Source organism: Austrofundulus limnaeus, unplaced genomic scaffold (assembly GCF_001266775.1).
Source record: "Austrofundulus limnaeus strain Quisiro unplaced genomic scaffold, Austrofundulus_limnaeus-1.0 Scaffold25, whole genome shotgun sequence".
Lineage (NCBI taxonomy): Eukaryota > Metazoa > Chordata > Actinopteri > Cyprinodontiformes > Rivulidae > Austrofundulus > Austrofundulus limnaeus.
The window spans coordinates 3,420,261-3,427,232 of NW_013952427.1; positions in this window are offsets into that span (position 1 = coordinate 3,420,261).

Consider the following 6,972-nt stretch of genomic DNA (forward strand, 5'->3'; position numbering starts at 1 on the left):
GGTATTAAAAAAATCACAGAGAATCTGATTACAATGTTTTCATTGTGTTTTTATGTAAATCACTGTTTTTATTTTACTGTGAACACAGTAATATAATTGTGGATTTTTCCTGAGAAAATCTTTCATTTATCTGGACTAACAGAATGGTTCAGAACTATTATAAAACAGAAATGTTAATTAATCATCATAAATGTTTTGCAGTGATTTCTCTTAGCCTATCAGAAGAAAACTGAAAAGAGGTTATCATATCATGTTGTTGGACAACCACAGAATTTTAACCTTGGGCTGGYGCCGGCTGGAAAATCTTTATCTTTCTTTCTCTGACTCATCTCTAAGCCTGAAGGCGGAACCAAGTTCGTCTGTTTCTTTTACTAACCCGGACGGCTTTGAGCGACACACTCTTCTTCCTGACTCCAACCGAGGAAGAAAGCTGGGGCTCTCTCCGGAAGGAAACCCAGTTTGGCTTTTAAGTCTGAGCCCATGAGCTAACTAGGGAAGACTTAACAGCCAGGGACCCGGCACGCCAGCCGGTCTCACCCCGAGGCTTCAAGCCTCTWAAGTGTGTTTTTACCTCCCGTGGGGAGATTTTATTTTGGAAAGATGGGACCGGATATAGCTTGAATTTTTCTGGCTTGGGCTGAAACAGACGAAAGTTACCTGGAAAAACACCTACTCGCCAATGACCGGTAAGCGAGCCGACATTCAGTTCCCTGAATGATCGGAGGTGAGCCAGCTCCTACCCCGAGGGTGCCTTGAGAAGTCATCACCAGGTAAAGCTGATGTGTTCGGGTGACGTGATGTGGACCCTGAGTGCAGAAAAGACGTGCAGTTCCGGTTGATCCACACTTTGATAAAAGTAAAAGTAGTAGTAAAATACTAATCTTACTTTCCTCCTTTTCTTGTTCTTTATTTGCCAAAACTTAAGCTAAAAGTGCCAGCAAAATGGTTTGGTTGTTAACATTAGAACTGACGTTTTACTGTTCCATATAAGTAATMTGAGTTGATGTGAATTGAAATTYGGAYGCGRGTTTTATCTCATTTAACTCTGACGTTTGTTATAGGAATAACCACAATCAAGTATAACTTATGATCTGTTCAATTTGTGTAAATAAATGATTGCATAGTCTTTTATGAATCAACTTGAACTCGTCTGAACGTTCACTTATTGTGTCACTTTTCACTTCACACAGTCAAGATATTATTAACAAGTAATGAGAAATACCTTTGTAAAAGTTTCCTCATAACCTTGTGTATGAGAGATGTGGGAGAAGCTTAATGCCACCTTACTCTCACCTCCTACATTTGTGACAGTGGAGAGGAATAACTCCCTTTTAACAGGAAGAAACTCCGGGAGAACCAGAACCAAGCTCAGGATGAGGAGCCATCTATGGCTGGGTTTGAGAGGACTGGAAAAAGAGAGAAATGCCAAATACAGAAGGACTGGTCCAGATTTTTTTTCTGGAAGAGGGACAAAGAAAATCATGTTATTAACAGAAATAATCACACCAAACATGTAGAGGAGAGTAACTAAATGTGGTCAGTTTGTCCGCCAGCAGTCTATAGCCGCAGAAATAAGGAATAACTCAGGAAACCAACCTAACTATAGGATTTATCAAAAAGGAAAGTCTTCTGTCTAATCTTAAAAGTAGACAGTGTCAACCTCACAGAACGTACTGGAAGTTGATTCCGCAAGAGAGGAGCTTGATAACTGAAAGCTCTGCCTCCCATTCTACTTTTAGAAACTCCAGGAACCACAAGTAAACCTGCAGTCTGAGAGCGAAGTGCTCTGTTAGGAAAGTATGGCACAATAAGATGTTTAATATATGATGGAGCTTGGTTGTTGAGAGCTTTGTATGTTGGGAGTAATATTTTAAATTATATTCTGAATTTGACAGGGAGCCAGTGGAGAGAAGCTAAAACTGGAGAAATATGATCTCTCCTTCCAACTCTCATTAAAACTCTAGCAGCAGCATTTTGGATCAACTGAAGACTTCTTAAAGAGTTTTTTTTTTTTTTGGATGTCCAGATAATAAAACCAAAAGCCAAAACAATTTCAGGAGATTTGTTATGTTGTCATCATATTTAGGTTATTTGATAAATACAGCAGTTAACAGGAGTTAAAGAATGATATAGTATGTATATTGAATGATATATTTACCTGTTTTTTTTTTCTCAGTTGATGTTTTTGTTTGAGAAAAGCTCTATCACTACTCAACTTATTGAAGCTTGTCCTCTCCTAAGTTTACATTCCTGAATCAAAAATGTTATCTATCTCCTGATGTTGAGGACATTGGTTTCAGACTGTTTGTTCTTATTCAGAGGGGTTAGGTTGATTGATTGATTGATTTTAAATAAATATATTAATATTTTTATTTTCTAATTGCTCAAAAAAAATTGTTTTTGTGTTCAGGAGGTTCTACTATATTCAGACTTTTTTGGTGGGGTATCGATTGCACATGGCTCCCTTGGCAAGTGCTGAACCAACAATGAAAAGTGGACAGAGCTGCATAGTGTTAACAAATGTTCTACTTATTTAGCATAATTTAGTCAGGGAGCTTGAAGTGGTTGTTTCTTATGAGAGCAGTTTGTAATAAAACAATGTTTTATAACCTGAAGTGATGTTCAAAGAACACAAACACTTGTCTTAAAGTGATCATCGTATTCCTCTCTCACTGTATAATCAGTCTGCCTCTCYACAAATAAAACATAATCAATGTTGTTTTTACAGATGAAATCTCAATAGAGTTTTATTGTTTGCCTTTTGAACCACCTTCAGAACAGAAAACGTGTCCGTTGTAAACCATTTCATTCAGAAAATACACAACACAACTGATCATCTGCATACGTTCATGAAATTCAACAACTTTCTTTATTGATATTATAAATTAATGTTATAACAAAGAGGCAGATTTTCAACACGTTCAAGGTGTTAGACGGCATTTGAGTTCAGGGAGCAAAAATCATTTATATAACAGTCCTATCACCTACTGTGAAACATCAACAACATAAATAAGGTGGAGCAAAAAAAGAACTAAACCCATAGTTTATCCTATTTTGTGTCAAATTAACGTCAAACTATGCAAAGTAAAAACTGTCAAAACAGGATAATTATCAATATGTTTAAAAAATGAGGAGTTAAATCTGATAAAAAACCTTAGGATGGACCAAAATTTCATTTTACACACACACACACACACACACACACACACAAAAAGCACCATTTTGTTATTACATTTTTATTATCATCAGGTTTACATGATTATTCAAACCACACAGGACCGCCTTGAAAAATGTTATTCTTCAATAAGTTGCTTATACACAGGCACCAATCGGTTTAATAATTTCATAGAGGCGGGAGAAGGAGGGGGATCATTTTTATAGGTTTTAACTGTTTGGGGGGGCTCTCAGTCCGCTAAACGAGCCTGCACACCATTCTATAATTCCTCCTTATCGGCCAGAGGCTTCAGTTATTTACTTTAAAATGGACTAATTTCTTATTCCAGCGGAGGGGGGACAGGCTGCTGACTCGAACAGCTGCTTCATGACCCAAAAAACTGTCAGTCTTTCCCCTGGAATAAATTGTGGACTGGTCCATTCTGCGGCGCGGGGGTGGCCCAAAGCTAGCCGATGAGGCTAACTCACCGGAGCGCGAGCTAACCTCCGTGTTAACCACGGACGCAGAATACGTCCGTGTTTAGTTGTGATTCCTTTCGCCTGGCGGAACCAGGAGCGGTTCTGACCGGGACCGGACTCTGCCGGTGTTTTCACGGTCACCCCCGCCTCAGAGAGCAGCACTTCGTGTAGGCTCATAGTAGAATCAATTCACCGGGAGGGGAGCTTGAAACCGGCGCCTCGTGCCTGTTCGCTTAGCTTCGTGTTGGGCAGCTTGGAGTTTAATAGTCCGGGTAGCATCCGTGCTGTACGTACCCCTCTGTCTCCCCATGTGCTCCTGCATGACTGCTACGATTGTAAAAGATTAAAAGGAAAGAGGAAGAGAGAACAAAAGTGTGCTCTGAATCCAAACTTAACTTTTAGCTTCGATTGAATCTTTGTTTCCGGCGCTGCTTTGGTTTATGACAGATGTAGCGAAATCAAGTTGGTGCTCCAGCAGAAATCTGCTGTAGCTGGGTATGGCAAGCCGATTTTTCATATAATACCTTGACTCAGTTCTTTCTAGTCTAAAGGAACAATTTGTTTAAGTTTGCCTATGTTTTTATCTAGACATCGCATTCTTCCTCAGGCAAATAAAAACATGTTTCCTGCTCATGTTGTTTTCAGCTTCAGATATTTACAAGTACATGAATAAAGAAMAATCCTTTGTGCCTCAAAGAGGGCATTTTCATTTGCATTAATGTGGCAGCAATTCATGGACAGCATATTAAAGCAGRGATTCTCAACTGGTGGGTCGCAACAGAAAACTGGGTCGCTGACTTGTTTTCAGTGGGTCGCTTTGCTTGGATTTTAAAAAGTGTTGAGAAAAGACTGTTACGTCAGCAGTATGGTTAATGCTTGAATAAATGAGTAAATAGTTTTAACATATATTCAGGGAGTGGGTACTCGGTTAAAGCTGCTAGAACTACTCAGTTTTTAAACTTTTATCTTTCGTGTTTGTGTGACATCAATGTTGAGTTTGTTAAAAATAAAAAGGCTGAAGTGAAACATGTCCATTTTAACAAAAAGGAATAAAAAAGTGGTCGATTTGGTTTATCATTAAATGTGTGTGTGTGTGTGTGTGTGTGTGTGTGTGTGTGTGTGTTGGCATTATAAACACCATAACAGGAGAAGTTGACGACACAAAGGTTGAGCGCCCCCTATAGGTTGTCTGTAGTACAAGTTTTAAATCACTCCATGTAAACAATTGGGTTATTTGTGTTTGTATTWAAAAAACATGTTTCACGTCATTTTATTTAGCTGTTTATTTTATTTTGTTCTTGTAGGACGTACCTTGCTGCTACGTCCAAGCTAGGGCTGCCACGATTAATCAATTAATCGACGACTAATCGATTATTAAAATAATCGATGACTAATTTAATAATCGATTAATCGTTTTCTTTTTTTGTTCTTTACTTTGTTTTTCTCTCCAAACTGCTTTGACACCTTCCACTGCCACATCTGCCTTTCTGTCCTTGACACACATGYACAGTAGTGGTAACTGGGGTAGGCCGTGGACGTCACAAGACATTATACAGACAGGCTCTGGTATCATGGCTACCTGWCAAYRGAGCTCAAAAGTGTGGGATCATTTTAAGAAAATGAAAGAGAAACCTGTGCAATATCTGCAGAGCAGAACTTDCCTTCCACAGCAATTATTTTTAGTTAGCATATTGCTAAAATCTAACCATGGTTATATAATAGCAGCTGCATTCTGGTGCGATAAGCTGTATGTTTTATATTCAATTAACGTATGATCCGATTAGTCGACTAATCAAATAAATAATCAGTGATTAATCGATTATAAAAATAATCATTTGTGACAGCCCTAGTCCAAGCATGTATTTTTTTTAAGTGTGTTCAGTTTAAATTAATTACGAATAGTGTCATGTTAGACAAATGGTAGTTAACCCTTAACCTGGGGAGGCCACTATCCTGCATGTTTTACTTGTTTCTCTGCTCCAACACACCTGATTTGAATGAATTGGTGAAACGTCTGCAGAACTTGAAGATGTATTTTCACCAGGTGTGTTGGAGCAGGGAAACGAGTGAAACATGCAGGATAGCAGATGTTTAGGACCAGGACTGCCCACCTCTGTGTTAGACTGTAGTGTCACAGTCAGTCAATGAGTGGAGAGGTTGTGCAGGTGGGACTTTCATATTTAGGGTATACAGTCCCCAGAGCGCAGCCTCTGACTCAAAAAATTTCAACATGGCAGCACCCAAAAAAGATTACATTTCAGTTTTAGTTTTGAACAACAGGAAGAAGTTGAGATTTTTATCCATCTTTATTTAGTTTTTTGGTTATAAATGTTTTATTGTAAATACTGAGTAGCAATGATGTAGCCAGTTCCTGTGTTTTTGAGATGCAGATGAARCTGTTTTTATTGCATTTATTATGTTTTTTCTGCATTTGTTTCACCATGTTTTCATTTTATCATTATCTAACTTTGGTCATGTGTTCAACTGTTTAACAACTTGGTGAAAAGTGTAGCTTAAATCATAATCAAATTATTATTAATGTTGTTTTAATTTTTTTAATTTAATTCCTAACAAAATCTAAAACTCGGAGACATAAAATATATATATTTTAACTGCAACATTATTTTAAATGTGTTTAATTTCATTTATAAAAAGTAAAAATTGATTTGTTGATTATATGCAACAACTGCCTGCCGTAACCATGCTTGCTTTCCTCTGTCTTTCAGAGGATGTTGGAAACAAAGCGACTGACAGTGAGATGGAGTGTGTGTGAACATTTCCCTCCTCCACAAAATATACACCAAACTTTCCAGCAAATCAGAAGTGATCTGACCCAGAATCATTGATGTTGACTCTTGTCACACACACGGCACGACTCAGACGGCTGCAAAAGTGACAAGTTTCCTGCCCTAAGAAAAACAAACATCAGGCTCTTTAGCTTTGTTGAGGTTCAAAATGTTAGTTTTCACAATCTGTCAGCCAACATAGAAATTGAAAAAAAAAAACCTTAAAGTGTTTGTTAGATCTGTAGAAACTATGTTATTATTATTTTAAAAGTTGAATTATACATTCCTGTCCGTCTGTTGTTGGGGGAGCTTTATTTTACTTCTCATCCACAGGTCACTTTTTGCGGTGCAAGAATATATTACATTTTCATCATTTTGTCTTTTGGAGATAAATTATTCACAAATACACACTACAATCAGTCCTGATGAACTCTCCATCTCCGTCTCTTAACTATCCCTGACTCCTCTCTCATTATTCTGTTCCTCTCCACACACACACACACACACACACACACACACACACACACACACACACACACACACACACACACAC